Below are 17,829 nucleotides of genomic sequence, written 5' to 3'. Positions count from 1 at the left end.
TTGCTATCTACAGGGGTGGTGACACTATTTAAAGGCGGGTGGCACTATTTTCAGGGGTGGCACTATATACAGGGGGTGTGGTGCTGTCTCCAGGGGGTTCAATATACAGGGGGTGTGGCACTATCTACATGGGCACTGGGGCATTATATTGGCACTACCTACAGGGGACACTGTGGCACTGTCTACATGGGCACTGTGTGGCACTATGTGGGCACTATCTACAGGGAGAACTGTGGCACTATTTGGGCACTGTGGCTCTATTTATCAGTTGGCACTATCAATGTGGACACTGGCACTGTCTATGTGGGCAATGTGGCACTATCTACAGTGGTATTGCATCCCTATCTACATGGGCACTGTGGTTTTTTCAGGGGGTTGGGACAAAAGAACCCTAACGATTAAAATTCATCCATTTTTTTTATGTCCATGAAAAACGGATGGCAAATGGCAGTTAAAAATGGTCAGACAGCCGGGAAATGGATTCAAGCACATTGATGCAAAACAGCCATGAAAAACTGACAGTTGATCTGTTGTTGACTGCCATTTTCTTCACTGTCATGTTTATATAGCCCTCTTCACTCTCCCCTTGCAGCGATCCAGGGTGACCGACAGAGAAGAAGACTAATTGTTACAGAGCTGAACAGTGTATGTATGTATACACATATATATATATATATATATATATATATATATATATATATATACACACATACACACACACACACACATATAAATATAATATAGGTAAATATATATAAAAAAGTGTTTTTTTCGCATTTTTTGTGATTTGTCTGCTCATAATAAAAATTAAAAACACAGAATAAATTAAACTAATCTAGAAAATTAAGGCCTCATAAGTCTTGTAATAAAAGAAAGTAAAAATAGTTGTGATATTCAAAGCGGTTGCAAATATATTATCGTTTAAAGAAGTGCATATCAAAAATGGAAAATTTTACCTGGACACAGGAGCATCAATGACCCTTGATCATGAAATGGTTAAACATTATCACCAGAGGTGTAACGTGAACCTGTCAGGCTGCATTTCAAAACGTGTAACAGGGCCCCCCAACTACCATGTGCCATTTATAATACTGGTGTCTTATGTGGCAGAGGAGCCTTTGGGCACCCTGAAGCATCAGGGCAAGGGTGCAACTGCTACCTCTGCAACCCCTATAGCCCCTGATTGTCACCCCCAATGTTCAAATAATGAACAAATAATGAAATTATTTTTCTAACTTCCTCCGTTATTTACATATCAGTTCCGTTATATTTAGCGCCCAATATGTAAATAAACCGAACTGTCAATGGGGTGTGTAAATTGCAATTGGGCGTTTTACTATCCCTGTGATACTGGCCAGCCGCGTCGGAGCTGTGCACTCTCAATCTTTAGCTCTCGGCAGCTCTCGCAAGATCACACCAGTCTTGTCGTCCTTGTCTGCTGAAAGCTGAAGAATGAGAGTGATACACAGAAAAAAGGGGGACATAGACATACTAAAAAAACAAAAAAAAAACAGGCCATACTTACTAAATGGGCAGGTAGACACCAGTTCCCAACAGGACGCAGAAAAGTAAAAAAAAATGCTACAGAGGGAGAGGGCTCAGGTGCATTAAATAGCAATATCCACTCCCACTAATCTTGAGATCAGGCGGACTGCCCTGCACGCCACACCAGACGTTGGCACACCTGGTGTCTACCTGCCCATTTAGTAAGTATGGCCTATTGTTGTGTTTTTTTGAAGAGAGAGCGCGCACGTGTCCGCACCGATAGCTCAGACTCCGCTGCTGACATTTCAAAAAATGCTACAGAGGGAGAGGGCTCAGGTGTATTAAATAGTAATATCCTCTCCCACTAGTCTTGAGGAGAGTGGCTGCTCAGTGTTAAAACTTCACACAACCAAAGCTTCAAATAATGTTCCAGTCGCAAGGCATACCATATCTTGCCGGATCACAGCCCATTAGTCACGCCCATACTATTAGATCAGGCGGGCTGCCCTGCACGCCACATCAGGCACTGGCACACCATGCTCTCCCAACATTATAATACCTGGCTGCATCCTAAAAAAGTGTATACAGTAAAAGTATCCGTGATAATCATGAGGTATTAGTTGTTATTTTGGCCAAAATACGCAAGCTCGAAACCCACGTCAAGGGTCCTCACCGTCTTGCGAGTCGTTACGCTAGAACTTTTCTTTCCCTACATAAAATCAATACACAGAAAAAAGGGGGGCATTGATATACTCAAAAAAACACAAAAAAAGGCTTACTAAATGGGCAAGTAGACACCAGTTCCCAACAGGACGCAGACAAGTCAAAAATGCTACAGAGGGAGAGGGCTCAGGTGCATTAAATAGTAATATCCACTCCAACAAGTCTTGAGATCAGGCGGACTGCCCTGCACGCCACACCAGACACTGGCACACCTGGTGTCTACCTGCCCATTTAGTAAGTATGGCCTATTTTTGTGTTTTTTTAAAGAGTGAGAGCGCACGTGCCTGCAAGGATAGCTCCGACTCCGCTGCTGACAATACTCCCGCGGCCATGGAACAGAAGAAGAATTCACATTCTTCTTCTCCTCTCCTGTTCCGTGTCGGTGGCGGAGCAGTGCGTGCTCGCGCGTACGCTCTCCTCTCCATCTCTTGTCAGACAGTGAAGGAAAGACTGTGTGATTTCACGAGAGAGCTCATACAGCACAAGCCGTGTGACACTGTCCATAGCTGATTGGAGTATTAGTAACACACCCCCTTTCCATTTACATGCCCCATTGACAGTTCAGTGAGTTATTTACATATCAGGTGCCAAATATAACAGCACCGAAATGTAAATAACGGAGGAAGGTAGAAATTTTTTTTCAAGTGAGACAAGGTTTGTGCAGCTGAGCCTATTACGTGGTGCAATCAGCTGCACATGTATGGGCCGATAAAAGGTTATCTCTAATAATAAATATCTTCTTTACCTCCCCATGCTCCCCTACAGAGCACTGCAAAGTGTAAAATCAGCATGTTGTCATGAATATGTTATGTTATGATGTTATTACAAAAAAATTTATTCAAATGTTGCATTGACTTTATTATAAATAGACAGCAAGAAAAAAAATCCAGTTACCTAACTGCTGGGGTAATCCTGCCCATTAGATGTCTTATTATTGTATAGACGTATGAATAGAAAACCCTTAATTAGAAAGTACTAGACCATATAACGCAAAATGAAATTGATATTGATCGATTCATGGCTTCCTCATTAAGAGTAAAATTAATGTAGGAGCGCACAAACAAGAGGCATATTACAAGGCACTTGTTTATTGTTTTCACATGTGAAATATTTATGGCTGTTCTAAAAATAAAATAGTAATATTGGAAAGGAATACTGAAATTATCATATATAAACCAATTATTACCCAGTACAAAAGGAGCCGGCAGGCAATCTAGTTAAAGTACGTTTAAACAAGTGGAAACAAGATGTTGCGCGTACCCTGATTGCTACTATTCTTAGTTAATTAGATTTCAGTCAATATAAATGTACACTTAATATATATTAACCCTTCCCGCCGCAGCCATCCTTCGGATTTTTACTTTAGTTTTTTCCTCCCCACACTCCAAAAGCCATAACTATTTTATTTTTCCATTGATATAGCCGTATGAGGTCTTGTTTTTTGCGGGACTAGTTGTAGATTTTTATGGCAGCAATTATTGTACCATACAATGTAGTTGGAAACTGGAAAAATATTCTTTGTGGGGTAGAAAGGGAAAAAAACTGTGATTCCTCCATAGTGTGCGGCGTTCCCCATGCAGTAAAAATCGCATGTTAACTTTATTCTGCGAGTCAATATGGTTACAGCAATACTAAATTTGTATAGTTTTTTTTATATTTTACTACTTTTACAAGGAAACAACTTTTTGATAAAAAATAAAATTTGTGTCTTATCGCCATATTCTGAGAGCCATAACATTTTTGTTGTTGTTGATTGAGCGGTATGAGGGTTTATCTTTTGTAAAGCGAGCTGTAGTATCTATTGGTACCATTTTGGGGCACATGAGACTTTTTGATCACTTTTTATACCATTTTTTTGTGGGAGATGAAGTGACCAAAAAAACTGCGATTCTGACGGTTTCATTCTTTTTTTTTTACAGCGTTCACCATGCAGGTTAAACAATGTTATATTGTAATAATTTGGACTTTTATGGACGCGGCGATACAAGTTATGTTGATATTTATACCAGTTATGTCGGGAGCACTGCTCGGGACTTCAGCAGTGCTCCCGACATTTGGTCCGTGACTATAGGGGTTTCCTATCGCTGGAGTTCCTGAGTTCCTATCGCTGATGCTCTGCCCGGGGACTCCAGCACTGCTGCCCACGTCACTGTCACTGTCCATACAGTCTCGAGTGCGGATCCGTAGCGGTAGTTGTCGGCAGTGGTACTGTAGAATAGTAGGGGTCACGTTCCAGGTTCGGTAGGTAGGAGGCAAACAAGAATAATCCATGATACAGTCCAATAGATCAATAACAGCTAACACAGAACCAGGCTTTAACCCCTTCCCGACATCCGCCGCATATATACGGTTCTGTCGGGAAGGGGTTCCAGCAAACCACAGTACCATTACGTCGCGGGGATAGTGCGGGCTCAGAAGCGGAGCGCCGACCAACACCACTGGGTGTCAGCTATATATTACTGCTGAAACCCTCTGGTAATGGGCAGGACTGGAGCTATTCTCCGATCTGGCCGATTAACCACTCAGATGCTGCGCTCAATAGAGAGCGCTGCATCTGAGGGGTTTATACCCGACTAGCACCCCAGCGATGCAATTGCTGGGTTGCTATGGCAACCGGAGGCCAAATAATGTCCTCCGTGTCTGCCTTGTACGGAAGCCGATGAGGGCACCCTGGAGCGGGTCCTTATTGGCTTTCGGTCAGTGAATAACTGATAGCTCTAATGCACTGCACTACATATGTAGTGCAGTGTATTAGAATAGCAGTCAGGGCTTCAGGCCTTCAAGTCCCCTAGTGGGACAAATAAAAAAAAAAGTTAAAAAAAGTTAATAAAAATGTTGTCAAAAAAATAAAAATAAAAGTTTCAAGTAAAAACAACGCAACAAACTGCCTTTCTTCCGATAAGTTTTTTATTATTGGAAAAAACTTAAAAAATAAAAAACTATACATAATTGGTATTGCCACGTCCATAATGACCCAAACTATAAAACTATTATGTCATTTATACAGCACAAAAAAATAGAAAAACAACGCCAGAATCCCTGTTCTTAGGTCACATCTCCTCCCAAAAAATGGAATAAAAAGTGATCAAAAAGTCACATTTACTCCAAAATAGTACCAATCTAAATGACAACCCATCCCGCAAAATAAAAATTTCTTTCACAGCTTTGTCCACGCAAAAATAAAAACGTATAGGTCTTAGAATATGGGTACACAGAATACAAATTATTATTATTTTTTTTTTAAAAGTGATTTTATTGTGCAAAAGCTGCAATACATGAAAATGTAAATTTGGTATTGCCGTAATCATATCGACCCACAGAATACAATTCTATAATTATATAATTTATGGCGCACGGTGAATGCCAAAAAAATACCCAATAAATAACTACTCCAGATTTGCTTGTTTTTGGTCATTTCCTATTCCAAAACAATTAAATAAATGAAAACATGGTATCCCAAAATGGTATTGATAAAATCTACAGCTTGTCCCACAAAAAACAAGCCCGCACACTGCTCCATCAACCGAAAAATAAAAAAGTTTTGGCACTAGTAATGCGGTGTTGAGAAAACATCCCGATGCACAGGCCGTAGGGGAATATTCCTTTAGTTTCAGAGCCATAGTATTTAGGAACTAGGAAGGGAAGGGACATAGCACATATGCTGGAAGTGAGGGCACGTGTATTATACCAGGACATGTATTACCATACTTGTGGAAAAAATGAAATTTGTAAATTTCACCTCTACTTCTGCTTTAATTCCTGTGAAATGTCTAAAGGGTTAAGAAACTTTCTAAATGCTGTTTTGAATACTTTGAAGGTGCAGGTTTTAAAATGGGGTGACTTATTATGGGTTTCTAACATATAAGGCCCTCAAAGCAACTCCACAACTGAACTGGCCCCTGTAAAAACAGGCTTTTGAAATTTTCTTGAAAATGTGAGAAAAGTAAAAGGATGTTCAAAAAATGATGGCAATCCAAAGTAGACATATGGGGGATGTTAATTAGCAGCTATTTTTTGTGGTATAACTGCCTATCTTACAAGCAGATACATTTAAATTTAGAAAAATGAAAATTTCTGCAATTTTTCACTAAATTTTAGCGTTTTTCACAATTAAATACTAAATGTATCGAGCAAATTTTGACAGTAACATAAGGTCCAATGTGTCACGAGAAAGCAATCTTAGAATCGCTTAGATAGGTTAAAGCATTCCAAAGTTACTACCTTATAAATTGAAACATGTCAGATTTGAAAAACGAGGCTCTGTCAGGAAGGTCAAAAGTGGCCACAGCGGGAAGGGGTTAAGAGGGAGCAACCTTACTGCTCTGACAAAGTCAAACTGAGAGTGAGAGCTTTATATAAGAAAGCAACAGGTGCTAAAGATGACCAATTAGTGCATGCTGCTACTCCTGAGTCACGGACAGCAGGAGGAGAGAGTTAAGTAACTAGTAGTGTGAGCTGTCCTCAGTAGTACCAGGAATAGTAGATGTAGTAGACGGAGGCCAGACCGCAGCCTGGAGTGAATGGAGAGGTACCGTGAAGAGGTGAGTCTGAGTGGAGGAGAGAGAAGTGCGGTGGTGGCCGCTACACTCAGTACAAAGATTCAGCACCAGTGCAAAGCTCAGTACATATATACAGCACCAGAACAAAGCTCAGTACATAAATACAGCACCAGAACAAAGCTCAGTACATAAATACAGCACTAGAACTAAGCTCGGTACATAAATACAGCACCAGAACAAAGTTCAGTACATAAATACAGCACCAACACAAAGCTCAGTAAATAAATACAGCATCAGAACAAAGCTCAGTACATATATACAGCACCAGAACCAATCTCAGTAAATATATGTAACACCAGCACAAATGCAGCTCAGTACAGAGATCATTTTCAAATGTAGTTCAACCCATGCCATATGATTTTGCGGCATAGTATGGCCTGAACAATAATAAGGATATGCTGGGAGTTGCTATTTTACAAAACAAGAATGATACACCTATCATATCGCTGCAGATCATACAGTGACTACAGTACTGATCAGTCAGAGGGAGAATAAACATTTACATTTAGTGACTCCAGTGGCGGATTAAGTGACACAATTTGGGTCCCCTCCTCCCCCCTCACATGCAACTCAACCCCCCCAACCCGCTGACACTGTACCCGTCAGTGCCACTGACCTGATGGATACAGGTTTTAGCACTAGGTACAGCTGCTCTGTATTCAGGATATAAAACAGCTGTATCTCAAAAAGTAAAAATCATTTTTAATAAAAAGTATTTAGAAAGTTGCACCAAACACACTGATGCACTGTTTTATTAAAGAAAAAAAAAGTAAAAATAATAATAATAACAAAATTGTAGCACCTCTCTTTAACGCCTTACCCGACATTTGCCGTATGGATACGTCATGGAAAGCTAGTGCTTACCGCAACTTGCCGTATCCATACGCCAAATGCATGGCACCGACTTAGTAGCTGAGCCGGTGCCATCATCGCCGAATGTCATCGGTATCTTACAGCTGACATCTGGCTGTAATGGCGGGGACCGAAATTAGCTTAGATCCCTGCCATTACCCCTTAAATGCAGCGCTCAAACACGATCGCTGCATTTGAGGTGTTTGCAGCTCATCGGCAACCGGAGGCCTAATACTGGCCTCCTGGTCTGCCTAGCATGGAAGCCATTCAGGACCTGCTCGGCTGCGGAGCCTGAACAGCTTCCGTAGCTGCCGGCAAGATGGCGCCGGCTCAGGAGCTGAGCCGGCGTCATCAGCGGTGGATGTCAGCTGTATGTTACAGCTGACATCCACCTGTAATGGCAGGAACCGGAGCTAACAGGAGAAAGTGATCGCTGCATCTTAGCGGTTGCTAGCACATTGCCAGCCCTAACAGGCAATCAGGACTGGCGACTGCTGCTATGGCAACAGGAGACCCAATGGCCTCCTGCTCTGCCATTACGTAGGTAGTGCAATATATTCGGAAAAAAAAAATCAGACAGTTGGACCTTCAAGTCCCCTAGTGGGACTTAAAAAAAGTGTACAAAAAGTATAAAAAAGTGTAAAAAAAAGTGAAAAAAAAAGTGAAAAAAAAAGTTTGAAAACATAATAAAAGTTTCAAGTAATAAAATAAAACAGAATCGCCCTGTTCTCTTACCAAGTCCTTTATTATTGAAAAAAATTATAAACCATACGTATATTGTATTGCCGCGACCGTAACGGCCTGAGCTATAAAAATATTATATTATTAATTTCATGCGGTGAACAGTGTAAAAAAAAACCCGTAAAAAAACTATACCAGAATTTTTGTTTTTTGGTCACTTTGCCCTACAAATATTGGAATAAAAAGTGATCAAAAAGTCGCACGTATCCAAAAATAGTACCCTTAAAAACTATAGCTCGTCTCACAAAAAACAAGCACTCATACAGCTCCGTCGATGAAAAAGTTAAAAAGTTATGGTACGCACAACTTGGCAACAGAAAAAATACATTATTTTTACAAAAGTAGTTTTATTGTGCAAAACGTTGTATAACATAAAAAAGTGCCATAATTTAGGTATCGCCGGCATCGGACTGACCCGCAGAATAAAGTTAACATGTAATTTATAACGCAGGGTGAACGCTGTATAAAAAAACAAACAAAAACAATGCCAGAATTGCGTTTTTTTTGTTACCTGGCCTCCCAATTAAAAGTCATCAAAAAGTCGCACGTACCCCAAAATGGTAACAATAATAACTACAGCCCTCATACCACTATGTCTATGAAAAAATAAAGTTAGTTAAGACTCCAATAAGTCAGGAAAGAAAAATATGCAGTTGTGCAGGTCCGAGGGGAACATTTCTTCTGTTTCAAGAGGCGATTTATCAGCGCCCTAAAATTAGAATATTAGGAAAGGTAGAGCCCAAACATTTCCGCTGGAAGCGAGGTTGCCCGTATTATACCTGAACAACACTTTCCTAGCAAAATTTCCCAAACTGCAAAGGTCCGAAGTGTGAAACTGCAAAGGTCCGGAGTGTGGACCAAAAAGGGGATAAGAAATGACGCCATTTATCAGTGCGACATTGGCCTGTGCAGAAAGGATTGCTTCAAAGCGTAACACACACCTATGGATCATTTTAATGTTTTTTTACCCCATGATTATACCACCTGACTATGCCCCTGATATACTCTGTCCGGCTTACATATGCCACCACATTATAAACGGAAACACCAGCAATACTCAAATAAAACTACTACCAAGCAAAATCCGCCCTCCAAAAGCCAAATGGCGCTCCCTCCACTCTGAACCCTACAGCATGCCTAAACAGCAGTTTACTTCCACATATATGGCATCGCCATACCCGGGAGAACCCTCTTAACAATTTTTGGGGTGGGTGTCTCCAGTGGCACAAGCTCACAAGCTGGGCACAACATATTTGCCAATGAAATGGCATAGCTAGGGAAAAATATTAGTTTTTAATTTGCACCATCCGCAGCGCATTCATTTATGGAAAAGACCAGTGGGGTGAAAATGCTCACTACACCCCTTAAAATACATTGTAAATAGCCAAATTGGGCCTCAATTTTACAATGTACGCTTTCACTCCTGAATGTAGGGTGTTTCTAAAACCGAGAAACACCACATAATTATTAGAGAGCTGTCTTGTTATGGTGGCACAAGCTGGGCACCACATATTGGCATATCTATGGGAAAAAAATGCTATTTTCACTCTGCAACATCGAGTGCACACTAATTTCTACAAAACACCTGTGGGGTTAACATGCTCACTACACCCCTAGGTGAATGCATTGAGGGGTGTAGTTTCCAAAATGTGGTCACTTCTGAGTGGTTTCTAGTGTTTTGGTACCACAGGCGCCCAGAAACCAATCCAGCCAAATCTGCACTCCAAAAGCCAAATGCAGCTCCTTCCCTTCTGAGCCCTTCTGTGTGCCCAAACAGATGTTTATGACCACATATGGGGTATTGACATACTTGGGAGAAATTGCTTTACAAATGTTGGGTTATTTTTTTCCTTTATTTGTTGAGAAAATGAAAAATTTTGAGCTAAAGATATGTCTTATTGAAGAAAAAGGATTGTTTTTATTTTCACTGCCCAATCTAATAAATTCTATGAAACACCTGTGGGGTCAAAATGCTCACTACACCCCTAGATTAATTCCTCCAGGGGTGTAGTTTCCTAAATGGAGTCACTTTTTTGGCGTTTTCATTGTTTTGTCCCCTCAGGTGATATACAAATATGACATGGCCTCCGCAAACCATTCCTGCTAAATGTCATCTCCAAAAGCCAAATAGCGCCCTTTCCATTCTAAGCACTGCTGTATGTCCAAACAGCCGATTATGATCAAATGTGAGGTATTATTTTACACGGGAGAAATTGCTTTAAAAATTTTGCAGTGCTTTTTCTCCTTTAGTCTTTGTGGAGATGAGAAAAAAATATCGAAACCTACATTGTCTTTGAAAAAAATTCAGATTTTAATTTTCATGGCCTAATTCCAATAATTTCTGTAGAAAACCTGTGCAGTCAAAATGCTCACTATACCCCTAGATAATTTCCTTGAGGTGTGTAGTTTCCCAAATGGTGTCACTTTTTGGGGATTTCCACTGTTTTGGCACCGTAAGAGCTCTTCAAACCTGACATGGTGCCTAAGATATATTCTAATAAAAATAAGGCCCCAAAATCCTCTAGGTGCTCCTTTGCTTCTGAGGTCGGTGCTTCAGTCCAGTAGCATATTAGGGCCACATGTGGGATATTTATTAAAACTGCAGAACCTGGGAGATAAACATTGAGTTGCAGTTATCTGGTAAAAATTTCTGTGTTACAAAAAAAATGGATTCAATATTTATTTCTGCAAAAAAATATGAAATTTGTACATTTCACCTCTATTTTGCTTTAATTCCTGTGAAACGTCTAAAGGGTTAAGAAACTTTCTAAATGCTGTTTTGAATACTTTAAAGGTGAAGTTGTTAAAATGGGGTGACTTTTTGGGGGTTTCTAATATATAAGGCCCTCAAAGCCACTTCACAACTGAACTGGTCCCTGTAAAAATTGCCTTTTGAAATTTTCTTGAAAATGTGAGAAATTGCTGCTATAGTTCAAAGCCTTGTAAAGTCCTAGAAAAATAAAAGGATGTTCAATAAACAATGGCAATCTAAAGTAGACATATGGGGGATGTTAATTTAAAGCTATTTTCTGTGGAATAACTGCCAGTCTAACAAGCAGATACATTTAAATTGAGAAAAATGCTAATTGTTGAAATTTTTCGCTCAATTTTGGTGTTTTTCACAATTAAATACTGAATGTTTTGAGCACATTTTGCAAGTAACATAAAGTCCAATGTGTCATGAGAAAATAATCTCAGAAGCGCTTGGATAGGTGAAAGCATTCCGAAGTTATTACCACATAAAGTGAAACATGTCAGATTTGAAAAATGAGACTCTGTCAGGAAGATCAAAAGTGGCCAAAGAGGGAAGGGGTTAAAGTGTAACTAAACTTTTAAAACTTTCCACGGCCTCATTCACGGGCCCCCTAAACCCTGTTCTACCTCTTTCTGCTCTCGCTACCTTCCGGACACTTCCTGACTTCATGGACTTTCCGCAACTCTCTGTAACTTTCCGTAACTCTCCTAGTAGTGAATAGTAGTTACGGAAGCAGCGTAGCATGCGAGCTACGCTGTTTCTGTAACTATCATTCAGTTATATAGGACTTACGGAAACAGAGTAGCTCAGCGTGCTACGCTGTTATTGTAACTCCCGAACATGAAGTCAGGAAGTGTCCGGGAGGCAGCAAGAGCATAAAGAGGTAGAACGGTGTTTAGGGGACCCCGTTCTAGAGATAGGTGTGGGTCCCAGATGTGGGACCCCCATCTATCTGACATTTATGACATATCCTGTGGCTTGACAAAAACCCCACACTCACTATGGGTCGAAACGTTGCCTGTTTGTCGTGGATGTTTTGACAATAAAACCACTTTGATCATCTGGAGACGTGTGCTGTTGTTCTACTATCTTTCTTGAAATATCCTGTGGACATGTCATAAATGTCCCTGGTGGGAAACCCCTGTAAGTAGTCAGACAATCCTCCCCTTGTAGTAAAATAACTACTGAGGGCTGTATGGGGGGATTATATTGCAAGAGGAGGTCAGATTGTCAGACTGACTGCTGAGGGCTCTACAGGGGGTTTGGACTGTCTGATTCTGAGGTTTCTGCCCTCCCATATAGACCTCAGTAGTTAGTCGCTCAGACCTCCCCCTATAGAGCCCCCAGCAGTCAGTCAGACAACCTCCCCTTGCAATATATTAGTAACTACTGAGGGCTCTATGGGAAGGGGGGGATTATACTGAAAGGGGGGGTCTAACCATAAAAGTGACTGCAGAGGACTCTTTAAAAGGGGGAGTAATCCCCCATCCCCCATAGAGCCCTCTGTATTTATTATACAGCAGGGGCGGGGTTGAGCGTCTGACTGCTGAGTGCTCTATGGAGGGATATTATTATCCCCCCATAGAGTCCTCTGCAGTGAGTTGGATGGACCCCCACTTGCTATATAATTATTCTAATCCCTCCCTATAGTCAGCCGATCAGTTTAAAGTTGGCTGGGGCAGGAGGCGAGTACCACACTAACCTCAACGCATGACCACCGCCCTGCTTTCCTGGTCCTCTCTGGCTTTGCGTGCATCGTCAGAGAGGCGTGTTCTAACTTCTACCACTAGCAGACGTGCCTATTGTGACGCACGTCTATAGCCCTATCCTGCCCCTGAAAATGCTGTCCCTCTCCCAGGGCCGATTGTAGCTTTTCTGCTGCCTGAGGGAAAAATTGAAATGGTGCCCCCCAGATTTTGATTGACATCCCCCTGGCTGTTCTACCTCACTAGCAGCCTCTTTGCGTTGTTGAAAGGCGCTGATTGGCAGGGCATGTTCCATGCCCTGCCAGCCTTATGCATTTAATTGTATCTGCTTTCTACAGATGAAGGTACAATTATAGTACAGGAGGGGGTGGCGGCTGGTATCAGTGGCGACACCTCCTCCTCAGAGAAGCGGCAGGCCGTCTGAGGCAAGTACCTCATCTTTTATTATTGGTGGTGCGGCCCTGCCCTCATAGACCCCATGTAGATAGTGCCCCCCATAGAGTCCCCTGTAGATGGGGCCTTTAGTAGATAGTGCCCCTAAAGAGTCTCCTGTATATAGTGCCCCCCAGTGTCCTCTGTAGATACTGCCCACATATAGTCCCCTCTAGATTGTTCCCCACAGAGAGTCCTTTGCCCCCCCATAGTGTCATAGTGTTATCTAAGTCACATTTATAGACACAATCTAACTAAACTAATAACACACTAATAACAGATTGAGTAAACATCTGCTGTGCAGGGAGCAGAAGTACCTGAACCTATGTGTTATTGAGTTTTCAGGAGCTACTTTGCATAGGGTGTTTCAATTAAGGAAATCAGATTAGAAGTGTGGGGTTCACAGGTGCTTTGCCCATTAAATAAAGGCACACCACAACGCCTGGATACTGGCACATCTGTTCTTCTCAAGAGAGATTGGTTAGTATGAACCATGCCTCAAAGGCAAACAGCTTTCAGAAGACCTCAGAAGATGTGCTATAGAGCTGTATGACGCTGTTAACTCCTTAATGACCGGGCATGTTTGTACCTTAATGACCAAGCCAGATTTGTCAAATCTGGTATGTCTGACTTTATCAGAGAATAACTCTGTGAAAGTTTTGAATATCCAAGTAATTCTGACATTGTTTTTTCGTCACATGTTGTACTTTATTTTAGTGGTAAAAGTAGACTGATACAATTTGCGGAAATTAATTAAAAAATAGAAAAATGGAAGACATTTTGTAAAAATTACCATTTTCTCCTATTTTTAACTGCAATATGTCACATATGTACACACATACAGTACAATTTTTTTAATTAAATATATATTTCTATCTCTTTACTCTATTTTGGCAGCACTTTTGAAAAAATAAAATAAATTTTCAGCAATTTAGAGGACTTACAAATTGAATAATCATTTTATAAATTTTGAAGTACATTTTGTTTTCCTGCACCAAGCCAGGTTTTCAGAGGCTCATAGGTCTCAGAGTGATGGAAACCCCCACAAATGACCCCATTTAGAAAAACTAGACCCCTTAAGGTATTTACCTAGGGGTATAGTAAGTATTTTGACCCCACAGTTTTTTGCAAAATTTAATACATAGCAGGTGGAAAAAATAATAATTTAACTTTTTTTCATAAAAGCATCAGTTTGAAGACCAATTTCTTTGTAAAGCGACCATGAAAATGAAGAAACACACCCCAAAATCTATCACTCTGTTTCTCCTGTTTTCAAAAATACCCACATTGTGGCCCTAATGCGCTGCCTGGACACACGGCAGGGCCCAAAAGGAAGGGAGCAACCGGAGGGTTTCAGGACTCATATTTTGCTTGAAAATGTTTTAGGCCCCAATGTACATTTGGAGAGGCTTTGAGCTGCCAGAACGATAGAAACTCCCCATAAACGACCCCATTTAGAAAACTAGACCCATAAGGTATTTATTTAGGGGTATAGTGAGTATTTTGACCCCACAGTTTTTTGCTAAATTTAATGCATATCAGGTGAAAAAAAAAATTATTTCACTTTTTTCATAAAAGTATTTGTTTGAAGACCGATTTCTTTGTAAAGCAAACATGAAAATGAAGAAACACACCCCAAAATCTATCACCCTCTTTCTCCTGTTTTCAAAAATACCCACATTGTGGCCCTAATGCGTTGTTTGGACACACGGCAGGGCCCCAAAGGAAGGGAGCACCCGGAGGCTTTCAGGACTCATATTTTGCTTGAAAATGTTTTAGGCCCCACTGTACATTTGGAGAAGCTTTGAGCTGCCAGAACGATAGAAACTCCCCATAAACTACCCCATTTCGAAAACTAGACCCCTTAAGGTATTTATCTAGGGGTATAGTTAGCATTTTGACCACACAGGTTTTTCGCTAAATATATTGGAATTAGTCTGTAAAAATTAAAATGTACTTTTTTTTTTAAACAACATAGAAATTTTTATTATTTACAAGGAATAACGAAGAAAATGCACCCCAACATTTGTAAAGCAATGCCTCCCGATTACGACAATACCCCATATGTGGTAATAAACTGCTGTTTGGACCCACAGCAGGGCTCAGAAGGGAAGGAGCGCCATTTGGATTTTTGATTTTGCTGGAATGGTTTTCGGTGCCATGTCGCATTTGCAATGCACTGGAGGGACCAAAACAGTGGAAACCCCCCAAAAGTGACGCCATTTTGGAAAAACCTTCAAGGAATTTTTCTAGGGGTATAGTGAGCATTCACACCCCACGGGTCTTTTGCAGAGTTTATTAGAATTAGGGCGCGAAAATTAATATCAACATTTTTTCCACTAAAATGTTGAATTTTCTCATTTTCACAAGGGATAAAGAAGGCAAAAAACAACCATTTTTTATAAAGCAATTTCTCCCGAGTACGGAAATACCCCACATGGGGTCATACGTTTTTTTCATTAGAAATGAATTAACCCTTTCAGGACTGATCCATTTTTTGCTTTCATATTTTAGATTTTCACTCCCAGCTTTTCAAGAGCCATAACTTTTTCATTTTTCCATCAATAGAGCGGTGTGAGGGCTTATTTCTTGCGGGAGGAGCTGCAGTTTTTATTGGTACCATTTTTTGGTAGATAAAAAGTGATTCAAAAGTTGTATTACATTTTTTTTTTAGAGCGAAGGTGACAAAAAAAAAACAGCGATTTTGCCGGTTTCAATTATTACATTTTTTTAAGGTGTGCACTGTGCAAATTAAATAATGGTATATTGTAATAGTTCGGACTTTTACGAACGTAGCGATACCAATTTTGTTAATTTTTTTACATTACTTTAGAAGAAAAATGCGAAAAGGTGTTTTGTTTTTTTAACTTTAAAAAAAATAATTCTCACTACTAATAACTATAATTCTTCTACACATTTTATTAATCAATCCCCTTAGGATCGCTGGTACAATATACTGCAATACTAATGTATTGCAGTATATTGTTATTCTTACAGGCTTCTGTAACAGAGCGATCGCTGTACCTGTCCGTTAGTACCGAGGGGGCCTGCTGTAATACACAGCCGACACCCGCAGCGTATGGAGCGGGCACAGCACGTGAGCCGGCTCCATACATCAACTGCCGCACCATGACGGGCAATTAAGTCATAGTGCGCAAAGGGGTTAATGCACAGCGGATGGTTCAAAGTGAAAATTGCAATTTTCCACCGATATGCCATTTTAGTGCATAATATGTTGTGCCCAGTTTGTGCCGCAGAAGACAAATACCTCATAAAACGTTAAGCGGGTTCTCTCGGGTATGGCGACGCCATATGTGTGGGCGCAAACTGCTGCTTGGGCACGCTGCAGGGCTCAGAAGGGAGGGAACGCCATTTTGCTTTTGGAGCGCAGATTTTGCTTGGTAGTTTTTCTGTTTTGGGTTTTGCTGGTATTTCAGTTTATAATGTGGGGGTATGTGTAATCTGTGCGGAGAACATCAGGGCATAATAAGAGGGTATAAAAATGCGGTAAATAAATAATAATTCATAGATGTGTGCTCCGGTGTCGCACTGATAAATGGCGCCCGATCTTATCCACTTTTGGACACTCTGCACATTTTGCATCGCCATATTCTGAAAGCCAGAACTTTTTTATTTTTTCACCACCGGAGCCCTGTGAGGGCTTATTTGTTGCGGGACAATCTGTAGTTTTCATTGGTACCATTTTGGGGTACGTGCGATTTTTTTTTTTATCACTTCTTGTTCAATTTTTTTGCAATCCTGAGCAAAAAACAGGAATTCTGACACCGTTTTTTAGGTTTTCTTTTAGCGGCGCTCACCGTACGCTATAAATTACATTTTTACTTTATTCTGCGGGTCGGTACGATTACGGCAATACCATATGTATATAGGTTTGGTCCTTTTTTTAGCGTTTGCACAATAAAATGACTTATTTATAAAAAAATAAAATTTCTGTGTCACCATATTCTGAGAGCCATAATTTTTTTATTTTTTAGTCAAAAAAGCTGTGTAAGGGCTTGTTTTTTGCGGGGCGGATAGAAGTTTTTATTGGTACTATTTTTGGGAACATGCGACTTTTTGATCACTTTTTATTCTTTATTTAGGGAGCGGTGGTGACCAAAAAAATTGTGATTCTGTCGTCGTTTTTTATTGATTTTTTTTGGGGTGTTCATCGTGCGGGGAAAATAACATTACAGTTTTATAGTTGGGGTCGTTACGAACGCGGTGATACAAAATATGTGTACTTTTTTAACGTGTTCATTTTTTTTCTATAAAAAGTCTTATTATAGGAAAAAAATCATTTTGTGTTTATAGAACTTATAACTTTTATTTTTACACTTTTTTTAAAACATTTTTATTACTTTTTTTTAACTTTTTTTACTTGTCCCACTAGGGGACACTTAGACTTGCAGCTCTGATCGCTGCTAGAGTACATTACACTACACATGTAGTGTAATGTACTCCAACTGTCATTGTGATGTGACTGTCACACTGACAGGAAGCAGAGGAGGAACGGCCGGAGGCTGTTCCTCCGAGGCTTCCGTACATGGCAACCCGGAGCTCATTATCTGACCTC

The 17,829-nt window shown here is 40.5% G+C and overlaps 1 protein-coding gene across 8 annotated transcripts in view; it reads left to right on the top strand.

Annotated features, from left to right (window-relative positions):
• Positions 1-17,829, top strand: part of TENM2 (teneurin transmembrane protein 2) — a 2,339,501-nt gene that overhangs the window by 659,848 nt on the left and 1,661,824 nt on the right. The gene's annotated exons all lie outside the window — the stretch shown is intronic.

The sequence above is a fragment of the Rhinoderma darwinii genome, chromosome 3 (assembly GCF_050947455.1).
Source record: "Rhinoderma darwinii isolate aRhiDar2 chromosome 3, aRhiDar2.hap1, whole genome shotgun sequence".
Taxonomy (NCBI): Eukaryota; Metazoa; Chordata; class Amphibia; order Anura; family Rhinodermatidae; genus Rhinoderma; species Rhinoderma darwinii.
Note: the sequence above shows the minus strand (reverse complement) of the source record. Positions and strands in the feature narration are given on the sequence as shown.